Source organism: Lissotriton helveticus, chromosome 4_1 (assembly GCF_964261635.1).
Source record: "Lissotriton helveticus chromosome 4_1, aLisHel1.1, whole genome shotgun sequence".
In the NCBI taxonomy this organism is placed as follows: domain Eukaryota; kingdom Metazoa; phylum Chordata; class Amphibia; order Caudata; family Salamandridae; genus Lissotriton; species Lissotriton helveticus.
Window position 1 is genome coordinate 920393982 of NC_136063.1, and position 18420 is coordinate 920412401.

General features: G+C 44.0%; 1 long non-coding RNA gene across 1 annotated transcript in view; it reads right to left on the reverse strand.

The window, feature by feature from the left end:
• Positions 1-18420, reverse strand: part of LOC144827375 (uncharacterized) — a 441938-nt gene that overhangs the window by 135480 nt on the left and 288038 nt on the right. The gene's annotated exons all lie outside the window — the stretch shown is intronic.

The window sequence follows — 18420 nt, forward strand, 5'->3', positions numbered from 1 at the left end:
GACCTGTGCATCCTACTGAAATAGAAGCCACTGAAGAGTTGGTTGTGTTCTAACAAACAGTTTAAAATTCGGGCTCATCTTGCTGAAAATGAGCCCAGAATGCTGCCTGGAGTTTTACTTTCAAAGGGAAATATGGCTCTGGTTTACACAAGAGCAAAATCCATGTGCAAATCTGACCATGAGATGAATGAGCAGTATCAAAACACATCTTTATCTGCACACAAGCTAATTGCAAGACAATGGGTTCTGCCCATCCAAACCTGCCCGGATCTTCTGCTGATTGATAACCTGGTTTTCGACCTTTTTTTACTGTGTGGGAGCCGCATAACCTGTGACTCACCCAAAGTAAACTCATGGTAAATGTACTGCATATGTTTACTGCCACCTTTAAAGATAATGCCTCTGCGACACAGCAAGGGTTATTGGCACTTGGCTGGTTACACATGAACACATGTTCACATGTGTAAGGGCAGTGTGTGTTCTGGGCAACCCAGTAACTGTGCACAGGTAGCCCGGTCCAGAGGGGCTGTAGGATTAGATATTGACCTGGAGTAGGCCTCATAATATTAGTGCACATTCATAGGGAAAGTCAGTGTGGTTTACTGTCTTGTCTGCAGTGACACTCCATCATACACCTATGAGGAGTGCTGCCTCACTTTCCTTTGGCCTATAGAGACCAGTGACATATCGAATTTGGGCTTAAGCCTGTGTGGGAAAAATCAATTCTTCAAGTACCAAAAAGATATCTGTACAGTTGATGGGTCATCCAGGGTTGTCATATGTCTCTGGCTCAGCTCAGTATTAGAGCCCAGGCCTTTTGTCACCCTGCTGTGCCAAACTAAATACATTTCTCTTCAGCAGCTGGAACAAAGGCTTCGCCACACAAAGAGAGCAATTAACAGTGTCTCACTAAGCTCTTGGGGAGGAAAGAGGTGGGTTGGAATTATCTTCATAAATCAATCAGCTGTCACACTGTACAAGTGATGGGTCTCCCCATGCCCAATAAATAAAGGAGGGAGCCCACACATCTGGGGCCAACACAGGAGGGGGCTCCCATTAAAGATTTGGTGGGTAAGGCCCTGGCAGTATGTCAGTGAGGGGCGGAGCTGAGGCCCCAGAGCAGCTATGACTTCTTACTCCTGGGTGACATCCTTTTGAAAAGTTCCAGCAGGCTGTGCACGAAGGTTGAGAAAGGGGCAGAGAGGAGATGTGGAACACCAGGAAAGACCAGAGGTGGCTCGCTTTTGGAACCTTCCGCTCCCACTTAAAAGATCTAGAGAAAGAGTGAGAGCTCTCTCTTGGTTGTGATTTTCTGCTGAACACCTTGACTGGAGGCGGCAGCTATGTACAACTGGAAGGAGGAACCCCCTAAAATCCATTTGGAAACAGGACTCTGAATACAGTTGCCCCCAGGACCAACTGGGCTCCCTCAAGGACCAGGGAAGCTGGTCCACTTACACCCCATGAGGACTAGTTGGAGGAAAGACTGGACTCCTGCACCAAGGAGAAGAGAGGCCCAAAGAATCCAACTCCCTGCAACGTTCCTCACCTTAGAGGTTAGGAGGCCTAAGGAAAGTGCTCTACGTGGCTAGGGTTCGCCACCCAAGCTCAGTGTGACCCAAAGTGTACAAAACAGCCCAAGGGGCCCAAGATATACGCAGGAGAAGTATTTGACCATTAACCCTCCAGCAATCATGGAGCGTGGGGGCTCTGCTGCCCAGCTGCTAAAATCCCCTAGGGAGGGCCAAGGCCATGGAGGTCGCTGCAAGGAATTATTAAGATTTGAGCCCTGGGAGGGGGCGTGCTTGGAACCCCCTCCCCAGAGATCTGAAGGCCCGGGCATCCCAACTGCTAGCCCGCACTATGCACTGGGATTTCTGCATTTTGTGGTGGTCCCCGGACAGCGGGGCTTCCTCTCACATGTGAAAGGAAGCACAGGAGAGCTGCAGAAGTGCTTCAGCTACCCCAAAGAGACCAAACAGAAGATATCAAAAGTGCCTACCATAAGGTGGAAGGTTCAAAGGGAAGAGGAACCAACCCAGGATTTTCTTTTCATTTTTAAATTACTCCCCAGGTTGGAGCATGTGCTCAACATCTGACAGTAGTGCACTCTCTATGTGCCAAGTCTATGACTGCAGTTACATTGGCCTAAAGGTGCTTAAAACAAGTGCACATATTGCGCAATGCCATCTAGGGCCAAAGTTTATGGTTACATACTTTGTGACTCAAATGTGAAGCCTTCTACGGGCTTTTTTATATTTAAAGTTTGAAATTATATTAACAAAAAGCACACAGGCACATGTGATAATCATTTTTAAATGCTTAATTGAAATAATAGTGTTGACAGAGATTAGTGATTAAAAAGAATATGCTTCATTAACATTTATAAGTGCATTTACACATGGTTATTTTTTATCATTGTATTTTTTCCTAAAATGATGACATGTGGTTTGCTGATCTTGAACCTTTGACCAAGTCGCAGTCATATAACATTATTTCACCGGTAAACTGCTGGCATACAAAGTATTCTACACAAACAATTTCATCAGTAATTAACACATACTATTACATAATATGTTAAAAACAAGTTAAAAACACTTATGAAATGTAAAAATAAAAATTACAAGATAATAGGCCCTTAGTTCATGGGGGTCGCTTGCAGTTTGTCCACAGAACAACCCTTTAATTGTATCTGAGAATTCAAGTTTAACAAGTTAATCTCCTCCTAATCAGAGCAGATAAATAAAACGAGGCCAAGTCAATGTACTTACCAGATGTGTTAATTTGTCTTGGCCCCTTTATGGGGTCAGAGGTGATTACGCAATGCCATCACATGTTGTTTCATCAGCCTTAAGTATATTTGTTAATGACTGCGTAATATTGAGTAGATTGTAAGTAGTAAATGTCTTTTTTCCATAAGAAAAGGCACAGACTGTATAATCATTTATTGAGTGTTATTATTGCATGCAAGCGCATGGTGATTACTAGCCCACACCACCTCCTTTGAGTAGGCCTTGGACTGATATGCTCTGCTACACTGACAGAGTAAAGTGCTGCAATGGGGATGTTTGGATCCCAGAGGAAGGCAAATGTGGACCCATTATTTGTGCAGGCCACACATCTTTCCTTACACTAAATATTGTAGTTATCAGGTGAATGTGCTGCAGATACCCATAGGGTGAGATTGCCAATTCTATCCAGCGCGCAGCCTGCTTTCTTGATCCTTCAGTGGAGCCCACAAGAACTGCACACGGGTGGATCCAATAGCAGGCTAAACCCACCCTCAGAGGCCCAGGAGGATCTCTCCAGTGCCAGGGTTCAAGGTGTAGAAGCACAGATATTGAGATCATGGCTTCTTCACACTGTGCCTTAGCTCACCTGGAATCCCTCTGAAAAGAATTTGAACCATATTCCATAGAATCACCAGACTTGCAGTGTCGCTCATGTTATGATGTGCACCAACACCTGGGTGCTCCTCTTTTGTATTTTAAGGGCATCATTATCTGTACATGTTTTGATAATTCTAGAGCACACATAGGGTTCCCTCAATTACTTAGGGCCATATTCCCATGCCAATAAGACCATCCTCATTTGAATGAGCAGAACCTGCAGACACCCCATTCTGTTTATTACACATCCGGATCACAGAAAGAATTAAGGGCCCTTTGCATTGGATCATTGGAGTTTTGGACATTTCTGTAGGTGATCTGGCCATAACATACCATAACATGCCATAACATAGCTGGTGTATTTGTATATCGCACGCTTGCCTGTTGGCATCTTGGTGCTGAATAACAGGTGTTTGTGATATTTCAGATTTGGGCTTTAAGAATAAGTTACAAGCAGTTAAAACTGGGCTTGGCTTCAGTAACCTTACAGAGCCTAAGAAGTGCTGAGACAATTCCTAGAGTTCTGTTCACTCAAGAGGCAATTGACTATGGGAGATGGCTGGCCTGCATTCCATGACTTCTAATTGGCTTGACCTAATCGATCAGAGATAACAGATTGATCTAAAAAAAGCTGCACATTAAATAAAAGAGACACAGAGAACAAAGCATGATACGTGGCCTCAGGACGAATGCACGATTTTCCATCAGGCCAGAGAAATGCACCTGGTCTGGAGAACATATAATGAGTCCCAAGAGCTGACCAAAGCGGACACAAAGACCTGATCAGCTCTGCAAGGACCTATGGTGAAAGGTTTTAAATTTGGAGGAAAGAATGCTTGGTGTGCGCCATCTGCCGAATCAGATGTCCTGAATCTATGCAGAAATGACCTGTGTGTTGGTGTTTCCTAAGATCAAAATTCCTTTGAGGAGTAGGGTTAGTGCTGTTGTCTGACAGGCAAATGGGCACTTCCCGAATTGTTCCCCGCTGCACGCAGCACCCCAAATGAGAACCTTGGGTAGAACTTTTAACTCTCTCTGATCCACCTCGCCCCACTGGGGACTGGAATTTGGCTCCTGTACCTATTTCCTCCTAGGGGTGTGGCTCTTGGATTTAACTCAGTTTGGGTATGGGCAAATCACTTAGGGCCATATTATCAAGAATGGGCGATACATTATCACTGCTTTTATCGGCAGGAAACTGCCGCTAGAGCGGCGATAATGGGGTTGATAATATGCCCTTGTGAATTCCCTTAGAAGCCCAGGATCTGGTGTTAACCTGGGCTTCTATGGGAATTCAGAAGGGCATATTATCAATCCCATTATCATTGCTTTATCGGCAGTTTCCTGCCGATAAAAGTGGCGATAATGTACCGCCCTTTCAGGTTAATATGGCCCTTAATCTCCCCTTGCCTAACAAAAATGAATGTGTCCTCATATAACGCAACTGGTGCTATGCAAAGCGCACTGATACCCGATAACTTCGGGTCAAGTTTGCGCTATATAAAACTCTGTAAAATAAATTAAATATGAGATTTGCGTGGTTGCTGTTATTTGGAGGAGAGCAAGGCTCTGCTATGATTGTCTCCTGTTGTATCCTACTGCCTTGCACACAGGACCCGACTGGCCATAGTGGGCACCAGGCGTTTTTCCCGGTGGGCTGGTTTTGGACCAGTGGGGGCCGTTTTTTGGTACATGGGGCCGGTTTTGCAGCTGTGCTGCAATTTCAACCAGACCAAAGGGAACCAGACAAGTGCTATTTAATTGCCCATGTAATAGGTAAAAGAAAAGTAAAAGCTCTTTTCCGCCTGCCTTGGTAAAAAAAACCAGAAAAAATCCTTAATTTAATATAATAATAATAAAATAATAATTATTATTATTATTGTTATTATTATTATTATTATTATTATTATTATTATTATTATTATTATTATTATTATTATTATTATTATTATTGTTGTTATTATTATATTACATACCCCTACCATTCAAACAATTAGGGCCGGATTAACAAAAGAAACTTACACTTTTGTGTAAGTTTATGATTGTTTGGTATTCAACAAAGGGATTTACTAGTAGTATCTTTACGAGCGCGGTGTCTCTGCACATAAAACAATAGGACTGCCCTATCTTTTTATGTGTGGAGAGTCCGCACTCGTAAAGATACTCCAAGTAAATACCTTTGTGAAAACTAAACAGTCGTAGGCTTACACAAAAGTTTGTGTTTACCTTTGTGATCCATCCCCAACGTGTATTTAATTCCTCTTCAGGATCACCGGGAACCGCAAATAAGGGACCATATACTGTATTAAAAAGCAGCAAGCCAGGCAAGCCAGGCATTAACCTCTGCTCATAGTAGTACTGAGCCATCAGAGAGAGTTATTGATAAAGAAATTATTTAATCAAAAAAGGAACTTGTTCACAGCTGGAAAGCCATTGGACTAACCAAACACACACAAGATTTGCAAGCAGCAAAAAGAGTAAGTATTCTTTAGTTAATTATTTAATTGATAGTGAACAAGCTACAAAAAGCTGAAAAGATTATCCCTCCGAATCAGTAACTACCTTGCGACACAGACTGATAGAAGCTTTTCAATTAATCAAGCTGGGCGTCTTATGCAGAACAAAATTCCCAAATTGAATAGACATCAATGAATCTTTCAATATGGGCATGCTTAAATCTAAAATTTCAATTGGAACCTACACTGAGCTGACAGAGGAAATCTATCAACTACTAACATGTTTAGACTAGGGTCACCCTCATCTCTTTCTTTGCAGTCGGCTCCCCTTGGCATTCTTAGCAAATGTCTGCCCTTGAGAAATTGCCAACGCAAAGAAACAGTATAGCTAAAAAGCGTACCACTGCATTAGCTTCTTTGAACTATCCCTAAATGATCTAAAAACGGTTTAAGGCACAAACCTTGTCATCACAACGCAACGAAAAACATAACATTGCCAACGTAGATTTTCAAAGGAAACAACATTCGAGGAGGGTCCCCTAACACAGAGGACAAGTTTATGCCTACAGGTTCTTTTTATCAATCCTCTTCACAAATTTTCAATCTCAAATGGTACATCAATTTACCATTAGTTACCTATAGATGCCAACTGCCAACAAAAGGAATTCCTTCTTGGGACTGGCAACACAAAAGTAATTTGGGATCTTGCTCTCAATGGAAGACACATCTATTTTCTGGGAAACAAAAATCCGTTTGCCAAGACTAGATTTCCTGCCTTGGGATGTGCAACTCTCCTTTAAATGTGTGTTACTCTATTGTCTTTAAATATTGAGGATTAGCAAGATAATGTTCAACTCAAGACCACTATGCATTCTTGAGCTGAATTGATTTTTATAACAGTTGCTTTGTTTAAAATTCGTCCTCGCTTAAAACATATAAAATATAAATATGATTATAATATATAAATATTTAATATAAAATGTATTTAACACTCTGGCACAATAATTAAATTATAGTGCAACGCAGCAACCGAAATTGCGCATAGCGGTATTTGCGCTACTTTAAGGGCAACGTTCCAGCACAAAAAAGTTCTGAGCTTTGCGCTGCTTTGAGTGTGTTGCAAAGTCTTGATAAACCTGACCTCAGCATTAAAACCAAGGTTTGTCACCCTGCCTTCATAATGCTGGTGATTATACGTGTTAAGTGCCATTTTTTGTGTAACTGCGGCGCTGACTTCATCGGCGCACAAAGTCTTTGTAAATATGGCGTTGTACACTTTTTTAATTTCACGCAACTCGGCACTGTGGGATTTTACAAAGAGTTACACGCTTTTTGTAAATTTAAGTTTTAAGGGCTGATGTTCAGGGAGGAATATATGTCCCAAGAATGCTGTTGTGCTAACATTGTGCTATTCGATCTACTATTGCTTGTGTCCGATGCAAAAAGAACAATTGATGGACAGAGTGCAGAACAATGTCATACATTCACCCCAGTACAGAGATCTGGGCCTACATCCATCGTTTTTTTGCTCACCATGCCATTCCAGTTTGGACCCAGCCATATGCAAATCAGTCTTGACCCTGTGCCCAATGGGAACAGTCCAAGTCGAACTGCCAGGTCAGGTTCTCCCTTTACTGTAAACAAGCATCCTAGGACCGGTTTCGTGCTTCCAGCCCTCATCAGCCAGGATAGCTTGACTCCAGTGGCATAGAGAGCACAGGACCAACGTCTGGGCATACCTGACCCAGTCAGGGTGACAAATGCAAAAAGAACAATTGATGGATAGAATGCAGAACAAATGCAGAACAGCTTGTTTCCGGTTCAGGGAAGACCTGGCTTAGCAGTTCGAGCTGGACTGTTCCCATGAGGCACAGGGTAAAGACTGATTTGCATATAGCTGGATCTGAACTGAGGTGGCAAAGTGAGCTAAAGAATGATGATGGATTCAACCCAGATGTGTGACTGGGAGTGCGTGTCTAAAAAGTTTCAGTGCTCGGTCTATCATTTCCTTGTGATTGCTTGTGTCCGAGGCAGCAGAGCACATGATCAGAGATGTCAGTAATTTTGCAGAGACTGAGCATCCATACTATCAACATCCTGAAAACGAGACAGTTCTCAAGTAAGAGGACACTGATATATAACACCTACAGTGATTCAATTTTCAAACACTTACACTGGGAGAGCAGTCAGTGCCTATTTCCAACTGCTGCATAGTTTCTCACTGCTTTTACTTCATGAGAAATTGTTTTGGGATTTTCAATGCTGTGATAATATCGGGTGCTCAAATGAGCATACTTTACCCTAAATTCAGGATTCAGTTTTTAGGTCGAGCCCATGAGGCAGTGCAAGCTGTCTGGTTTCGAAAAATCTGTTGTGAACTTACAGTGGCCTCAGGGCCTGTCCATTGCTTACCATTGGCCATTTACGGCTGCGCAGCAAGTAGTGCCAGCTGCATCGTTTAGGCCGTTTACAGATGTGCTGCAAGTTGAGCTTTTTCCAGCTGCATGGTTTATACCTTTTTCAACTCCGCGGCTATTAGTGCCAGCTGCACCTGTTAAGTTACTTTTCAGTGGGGACAGATCCGATTAAGTTGGAGTCCTGCTGCAGGGACAGCACCATTGACACTATGGTTTCAGTGCATTTAAGTCCCCCTCTGAGATGGCCCTTTGGCCAGGGAGTTTGCAAGGTTTATAGGGCGCCGTCCTGTACATATATGTTAGTGCTAGAAAATGCTTTTCATGTATTCTGTTTTCCGCACCCGGTTATGAGCACCTCTTCAGGTGGTCTTAAGATGATGAGGCTGTTGTGCATACTTAGGCTTTGCTAGACCCGGACGGCACATTAGTTCTGATATCCTCACCCTAACATCTGGATTATGTGCCCCCTTTATGCCCTTTTCTTTCTCTTCTCCACCGCTTTCCCAGTAACACTTTCCTCTCACCCCCCCACCCTCCTCCGCCACATTTTCCCATCATGGCCTCCACTCGAGTTAAGGTTGGAACTAATTGCTACAAAATCATTTATCCTCCCAGCCTGACTAAAGCTGCAACAAAACGATTGAAGCACAATACTATCGAACGTTTCCCGGATTCCCTCTCTGTTGATCAATTTCACAATAGCCGTTTTGGGAGGCTCAAAAATGATTTCATTTTCTTCACTCACGACACCTCCTCTTGGTCCACCAGCTTTTACGATTCCCTTAACGTCACCTCCTCATCCTCTATCCCTCATGGGAAACAGCTAAAAATCTCCCCCTCCACGCGTTTCAACGGTTACTTCACTATCTGACTCTATAACAACGGTACTGTCATGATCCAAGGCAATGACACCTGTCTTTCGCTCTTTGACCACCTCTTCCCCTCCCTACTCCCCTCCTCTGTGACCGGGTTTTCCCCCGACTCTCCTTCTAGCTCTACCCATTACTCCCTCTCTCCTCTCCTGACCCCCGTACACTCCTATTGGCTGCACTCTCAAGAATCACAGGTCGGCCCTCTTCCCGCCACCTCCCCTGTGACCTCCTCTCCTATTCCTCCCCCCTCACAATATGCCCTCTCCCACTTTACTTCAGCCTCACCGCTAGCTAATGCGCTCCTCGTTCAATCTGCATCATCCCGGTACTCCAATCTCTTCTCCCCCATTTTCCTTCCAGTCACCCCCTTTTTAGTTCACCTCTCCTCCAACCTTCTCCCCCAGTGAACTTTCCCTACGCTCCCCCATCCCTTCTTCCATACCTCCTATCCACCTCCCCCTCCCTTCGTTATTCACCCGGATGCCGCCTCAATCCCATTGCACCTCTCTCCTCCCTCCCACTCGTCCAGCAATGCTATGCTACTCCCTTTCCCCCCTGGTAACCCCGTCTATTTCCCTCCCTCGGGTCCAACAGTGCCACTTCCTTTCCCCAACTTCCCTTTCTCTCAACCCCCCCGCACTCTGCCAGATGCCCGTTCCCTCACAGCCTCCTCTCCTACCTGACGTGCCCTCCACAACCACTTCTTCTCCTCCCAAACCCCCTTCATTCCCATGACTCCACACAGTCCTCCCCTCTCCTTTTTCCCTACCGCTGTGTTCCGCACCCTTCTCCCCTTAAAGGTATCCCTAATTCCTCTCCTTCTTGCAACACCAACAAAGGCAACTCTCCCTTAACCTCCGATTCATTAACTCCCGCTCTCAACCTCCACCTTTCCCCACTTTTGAACCTTACACCCCAACTCACCTCCTATCCCCCCACCACTCCCTGCCTTCCACCACCTATTCCGCCCCCACCTCTTTCCATCGATCCACCCAACCTTCCCTGCTCTGCATTACTCTTGCTGGAAAATATGCTAGGTTCCCTTATCACCTCCATCTCCCAGCTTACAGCTGCAATTTCACTTTCAAGCTCTAAGATTTACACCTTTCCGTGCACCCCGCTCCCTCCCAACTTCCCACGAAGATGCACCTCACCCCTCACCTCAATTTAGCCAAGCTCAATCAGTCGTCTGCAAACTTTGTTAACTCGCACAAGCCTTTGAACGCCGCCCCTACTCAACCTGCATACCCTAGCAACCCTACGATCTACACTATTCCAACCATCTCCTCTGTCAGAACCAAGCGTCCACCTAAACCCTCCCGAGCACCCCCACATAAGCACAACATCCCGATCCCCCTTTAGAGCCCAAGTGCCCCCGCAACCAAAACAGTCCTGACAGAGCTGCGCTGTCTGCTCCACAACTGCAGATCTGCAGTAAACACAAACTTGAAATCTCAGATACCATCACCTACCACAATATTGACATGCTCTTCCTCACTGAGACCTGGTTCAAAGATACCTCGCATTCTACTTTTGATCTCCTATTACCTACAGGCTATTCTATACTTAGGAATGACAGAACTGTCAACACGGGGGGAGGTGTTGCAGTCATCTTTAGAAACTCCCTTCAACTCAAGGCCTCTCCTATCAGCTCCTTCCATACCTTTGAATGCCTTTCTCTTGAGCTACAAGTACACCACCGTTCACCCCTTAGATTCCATGTCATTTACCGCCCGCCTCGTAGTGGCCCTTCGTTTTTAGAGGAACTCACTGACTTCATCAGTGACCAATACTCGCAAAGTGACAATCAGACCTTCGTGGGTGACTTCAATCTCCACTGGGGCTCACCGCAAGACTCCTCCGCAAACTCCCTGGCCACCTTCCTCTCTGTTAACGATCTCATCCAACACTGCACAGAATCAACACACTCTAAGGGCTCAATCCTGGACTTTTCTTATTTCTAAAGCAGGCATGCTTTCCATCACTACCCCTATTCACGTAGACTGGTCTGACCACCTCCTCATCCCATTCTCTTTTCAACTTTCACACGCTATAACACTTGGCCAACCCAAGAGGGCTATCTCCTGGTTCCGTGATGTTAAAAATATTGATGTTGGTCCCCTCTGTGAATCAGCTTTGTTCTCACTTCCAAGGCTAGACCCAAACCTAGATGTTGACGATCTCTCCTCCCAATGCCTCACAGTTCTTGCAGATGAAATTAACAACGTCGCTCCACTCAAAAGCAAAAGGTTAAGGCCCACCCCCTCAGCTACTTGGTTCAACAAATCCCTCTATGAAGAAAGGAAGCAGCTAAGATTCCTGGAGAAACAATGGAGGCAAGTGCCCTCCACCGATAACTTGTCCACGCTTCGCTCCGCAAGATCCAAGTACCACAAACACATCTTCCTTGGGAAAGCGACGCCCTTCAAAACCCTCCTTGACTCAGCCAAAAATAGACCCAAAAAACTATTTGATCTCATCAAGAGTCCTGACTGCTCTCCCCCTTCCTCCAAGCTGGAGGATTCTGCAAAGAGAGCAGCGGATTTCGCTATATTCTTCGACGAAAAAGTAAAATCACTGGTGGATCAGGTCGCTCATCCTACCCCTCCAGAGGAGTGCAAATCCTTAGCCATTTGGCAAAACTTTGATCCCATATCTGAAGATGCCCTTCTCAAGTGCATCCGCGAAACAAAGCCTTCCAACCATCATCTAGACCCCATCCCCAGTGCCATTGCCATTGACTTTTATACCCTTTCCCTCTCCTACTGGACCACTCTGGTCAACCTCTCCCTCTATCAAGGCTCCCTTCCTGTCTCCTTCAAAACTGGGCAGGTCACCCCGCTTCTTAAAAAACCAACTGCTGATGCGTCTGACCTCAACAACTTCCGCCCCATCACTAACATACCCTTTCTTGCGGAGATTACAGAAAGATGTGTAGCGAAACAACTCTCTCGTCCTATCAAGGACAATGATCTTCTTGACAATTTCCAGTCTGGCTTCATTCAAAACTGCAGCACTGAAACAGCCCTACTGCAAGTGGTTGATGACGCGCTGAGGATCCTCGACTCGGGGGGTCCTGTCTTCTAATTCTCCTTGACCTTTCTGCAGCCTTTGACACTGTCAATCACAACACTCTTCTCAACAGTGTCAGAGAATGGGCATGGAGGGCACTGTGCTTAAATGGTTTGCCTCCTTCCTCTCTGATAGATCACAAATGATCAAAATAGCGAACAGCCTTTCATCTCCTGTGGCAGTAGGTCAAGGTGTTCCTCAGTGCTCTATACTTGCACCCACATTGTTCAACCTCTATTTAGAACCACTAGGAAATCTCCTAAGTAAATCCGGGATCCACTATCATCTCTATGCTGACGACACTCAAATCTACCTCAAGGTTGCCTCCACTCACGATCTCTCTATCCTAAGCTCTACTCTCGACTCCATTCATAACTGGATGTTTACTCATCAACTGATTCTGAATCCCTCCAAAACCGAGTTCCTCCTCTTCTCCTCTTCAATCTCTCCTCCCCCGGTGCAATCATGGATGGATCAGTTGAATCTACTGAACACTAAACCCATCATTGCCGACAGTGCAAAATCCCTGGGTGTCATTCTCGCCAAAAAACTCAATCTAACCCCCCACATCAATTCCATTGCAAAGTCTGCTCGATACCATCTGCGCCTTCTTTGGGGGATCCGTCGCTTCTTCCCGGAGCAGGACCTTATAACCCTGGTGCAATCGCTGGTCCTCTCCAGACTTGACTACTGCAATTCTCTTCTTACTGGCCTCCCCAAATCCCACCTGTCCCCCCTTAAATCTGTTCTCCATTCAGCAGCTCGCTTCATTTATGGGGCTAAAAGAAGCGACCACATCACACCGATGTTATCCACCCTCCGCTGGCTTCCAATCGAGGCTAGAGCTATCTACAAGACTGCTTGTATCACCCACAAAACCTTGCACTCCTCCTCTCCTCGCTACCTGGCGAATAAACTGAAACTCTCTGGAGGCTCTAGACCATCACGTAATGCGGAAAATCTTCTGCTTGAACCTCCCACTTTCAAGAAGGAAAGAACGATGGCACAATCCTTTTCAGGCAACGCGGTGAGAATCTGGAACTCTCTTCCGCCGCATCTTCGGACCCCCACCTCCTCCCAGGCCTTCAAAACTAACCTCAAAGTTCTCCTCCTTCAAAGTCACTTCCAAATGTAATCCATGCCCTCTCTATTATCTGAAGGAAGCCCTTCCATTATAGAAAAATCTACTGTACATGACTATGGAAGTGTCTTCCCAGTGTGTTCTTGTGATATGAGAGTCTGCCATTTATTGCGGTATTATCTTTCTACCTGTGTTTGGTACTCGTGTGTAACATGCACCGGTCACTTTCTCTTGTAACACACTGTTTTCTACCTCTTATATTTGTTTATTTTCGATACCTGCACAAGTGCCACCATGGCCTACGTAACGTTTGTTCTTGTGCTTGAGGGCCCTCCATATATTGCAGTATTATACCTCTGTTTACTTTGTACGCTTTTGTAACCTGCACACGTCACTTTTTCCTCCTGTAATGCACCGTTTGCTACCTCTTGTATTTTGTTGGCTCACGATTGTCACTTTTGTAATGCACCGTTTGCTACATCTTGTATTTTGTTGGCTCACGATTGTCACTTTTGCAATGCACCGTTTGCTACCTCTTGTATTTTGTTGGTACACGATTGTCACTTTTGTAATGCACCGTTTGCTACCTCTTGTATTTGGTTGGCTCACGATTGTCATTTTTGCTTCAGTCAATGTAACGTTTGCTTTTGTTTTTTGTTCACTTGTAATGTTCTCATGTATCAGTTCTGTTCCTATTGTGAAGCGCTCTGACACCTTCGGGTAAAGTCCGCGCTATATAAAAACGCACAAATAAAATAAAATAAAATAAATAAATAAATTGGTTGGCTTCATTGTCAATCATTTGCCTGCTTCTTATTGAATGGCTTGCATTCCTCTTGTTCTGTTTTCCTTCCCTGGAGGATAGTCTCTTTATGATACTTTTGATTGGCTGACTTGTATCCTTCCACTCTTCACATTTGAAGAACAATTGTTATCATTCATCCATGAGAATGCATGCGTTTGCTAGTCCTCTTCCTCTCGTGTTATTTCACTCCTCAAATACCCTCCAGTGCGCTGTGTTGTTGAGCCCACCCGGAGCGTGTCTGTAAAAGGGCAGCAACAAAGATATTTTTGCTGAGGTATGGATGAAAAGCAGACTTTAAGGTTTGCTTTTATTTTATCTCCAGCATTCAGCACATTGTGTGGAAAAACAAGTTTTGGCGCGCAAAGGGTTTCATGCGGCTGGGAGAAGGTCCGTCTGCCTCACTCACTCAGCTGGCATCTGAGGCAGAAGGTTAAAGAGCATGACAGGCCCATAAATCTGCTCCTTGGGCTAGGGCAGAGGAGCAAAGCTGAATCCTGTCGAAAACATATTAGGCCTTGCGAAGCGTTTTTTTCACATTCTAACACTACTTTATTCTTTTTAATTTCGCCTCAGTTTCTTGAGTGAACAGTGTTAGACTAATAAACTGCGCCTTTTATAAAAAATTTAAATATCCAATTCAATATAAAGCTTTGAGATATCATAAGATATTTATTTGTTTTTCTCCGGTAGTTTTGATTTTCCCCTTATTTTTCATAAACCATTGCTATACCGAAAATACTGGCAAAGCCTACAACTTCTTCCTAATATTATAAAGGCGAGACCTATTGGCGTTGCCAACTCTTGTTTCTACAGGTCAACTGTCTACAACCTACGAGCGGGAGCCCTTCAATACTCCAAGATCATGAATGAAAACTCACCTATCATAGAAATAATCGCGTCTCTACTGAGGGAGAGAAAATAACTGGGCCAAATTTGTGATTAATGTTATGTTAGAAAAATCCTCTTGGACTTGCTAGACCACTTGTATGTTTTACTCAAAGCAAGCTTTCAGCCTTATAACAATCGTTCGGTACATGAAGTACATCATAACAGCATTAGCCTAATATTATGTAGATTTTTGCGAGCATGTGCATTCAGTCAGTCAGTCAGTCAGTCAAAATACACTTTATTCGATTTTTGTTAAAATCATAAAAGGCAAGAATAATACATACATTTAAAACATTTAAAAAATACCCACAATACATTTATTTTACACAGCGTCCTTAAAAAAGTCACTTAAATAAACACCATATTGTATAAAAAGAGAGTTAAAATTGATATATTGATTCACTTTTAGTTTAAAATAATACAGTTCTAGGGATTCTTTTGTTTCTTCCTCTATAAGCGGCTGTTAGAAAACTTGCAACACAGAAAGTGACATGTGCATCTGGTAACCGTTGAAGAAAAAACAAGGCTGGTCTCACTTGTATAAAGCCCATAGTTTTCAGGAGAGGTATTAGATATTTTCCCCTCTCCAAATTGTAAAGCCCACAGAAAAACATAAAATGGAGAGTATCCTGATTAGAAAACTGGTCACACTCACAGGGTGGTGCATGCTCTGGTTTTCCCCACACAGGGAAACAGCCTAGTGAGTAGTGGATCAGGTTCATTCTAAATCTGGTTAATAAAAATCTATGCAAGGGTTTAGTAACAAATTGCAGGTATGGTTCCATTGAGGGGGAAGAGGACAAGACCAAATGTGCTCTTACTAATGGTTTGTTGACTTCAAACTCCTCTCTCTCTAAACGTGTCCTCCCCTGGAATTCCTTCTTAATCCATGCAATGTCCATTTTCCTAATATTTGAAGGTGTTGTATATAGGTCTGGTCTCCCGAGGGCAGTGAATGATGACTTTATGTATTTCAACCATAATATTTTCATTGCCCCCTCCCTTGCAATCACATCTTTAAGAATTATGTTGTTTAAAGACAACTCCGTATTTAACCAGGTATTGGCCCAGAAAAGTAAAGGGGCCAATTTCAGTCCATCTGTAATATAGGGTAGGCCAACTTCTTCATGTATGGAGTAGGTAGGTGTAGAATTTGGAACCGATAAGATTCTTCGAATAAGCTTGTTTTCAACCCTCTGCACACTATTCAAGTTAGCATATCCCCACAGAGCTGCACCATATGAAGCAATGGAAACGCGTTTACTTTTATAAACTTTTAACACAGCCTCCATTGGTTTAGCCCCTAATCTTTTCGTAAAGGCCATCAGGGCTGCTGTGGACCGAGCTAAAGAAATGTTCTTGGCCTTAATCTGCGGAACCCAAGAGCCTTTCTCATCGAACAGGACCCCTAAATATGGGAAAACAGGGACCCTGGAGAGAACCTCACCCTTACAAGTAAAGGTTTTTGTGTGTGATTTATTTTTCTGTGGGCCCACAATCATTGTGTATGATTTGGTTACATTGATTTTTAAATCTAAGTTAGCCATAAAGGAGCCAAAAAGCTCCAGAAGGGTCTGTAGACCAATGCCCTTACGGGCGATGAGAACGGCATCGTCCGCATAAAGGAGAGCCGGAATCTGCTTCCCACCTACCCGCGGGACATCTGCATTGCCTGCTAACAAGGACTTCCCTAGGTCATTTATATAAATAGTATCATTGTGTGACAGTTTTGAAAATTTGGGCCTGAATGTGGTAAGGCGAAGGCCTGTCAGCAATGTATGTTCATTCAGTGCTTAACTTGAGCGGGTGGTTTCCGGTGCTCAGCACCAGCATTTAATCAGAAAACACTGGCGCTGTTCATGAACACCAGTTAAGGATACATTCATTTACGGAGAGATTAGGTGCTTTGCCCAGAATCACAAGATGTTGAGTTGACGCCGAGACTCAAACCTGGTTCTCCAGTTCCGAAATCGGCAGCTCTGGTCATTACGCCACATCCTCTCCCCATTTTCATGGCTAGTAGTTAGGTCTGTTTTGGGCAGTGCTAACAGGAGAAAGGGACTCGTGCAAGCTACCACATGACAAGAGCTGCAACACTTATGTTTTTTTCAAATTAACCACTGGCTAGTGTTCATCACACAAAAGCAGGAATCTCTCTGCATGTTACCACACATTATGATCAATAGCAGTTTAAGAAGAAGACTTACATTCAACTTCATTTAAAACGATTTTAGGTCTAGCCTAGTGACAGCACGTATGCGCTGCTCGTGCTGCGAGGCATGCTATAATAGAGTATGCTGTGGAAGCCCCGCCCATTCTTCTCCCATATTTTACATTGGATGGTGTCATTGTCCATGGTAAAGGCTGGCTTCCGATTCATTAAGAGGCTTTTTAGTGCCTCCTTGTTACCGCCTTGTCGCCATATGTTACCGCCCATAGGGACTGGATCTTTAACTGCGCTCTGTTATTTTTTAAATTTCAAACTTTAATACTGAGTGCTGCGCCCGCTTCAGGGGCGCCTCTCTCAGTTTATTTTGTTATTTTATTTAATTTAAGATCGAGCGTGGCGCCTGCTTCTGGGACACCGCGCTCAGTTTATTTATTTATTTTTATTTAATACTGAGCACAGCGCCTGCTTTAGGGACACCGAGCTCATTTCATTCTTTTTTTATTAACTTTAGTAATGAGCGCAGCGCCTGCTTCAGGGACTCGGTACAAAAGGGGTTGGTGATGGACGGAGCATCTGAACCAATCAAACACTCACACCCAGTCAAAAGATCTGGGTTTGATCCATCACCGTTCTTTAGCCCACTCTGCCAGCCCAGTTCAGACATGGCTATATGCAAAGAACGGTGATGGATCAAACCCAGATCTTTTGACTGGGTGTGAGTGTTTGATTGGTTCTGATGCTCCGTCCATCACCAGCCCTTTTGTACCCCTTTTGTACTGCTTCAGGGACTCAGCGCGCTTTCTTTTTTTTTTTTGCTTTAATGAGCGCAGCACCCGCTTCACGGACACTACACTCTGCAATGCAATAGGTGTTGCTTTTGGTATTGTAAATGACGATGCCTTTGAATTTTGTATAAAAGGCATTGCCATTTACAATGCCAATAGCTCAAAAAATTTGCAGTTGCAAGACCTATTGCATTGTAAATGCTTGTTCTAACAAATTACTAGATGGATGTTCATGTTTTAATTTCTCACTTTATTTATTCTACATATTTGCAACTATACCCATTCATGGGAAGTCACAAGATACCAAAGCGTCAAGCTTTTTACTGGAAGTGGAATGGTGCACCCATACATTATAAGGAATAATGTACCCTGTTGTACATTAAAAGGATGCTGCAAATCACCTCAGAGTCCCATGACCTTATAAAGAAACAGCCTTCTTCATTATTCCTTTATATAACTATAGAACTCCTCAGTGACCTACAATA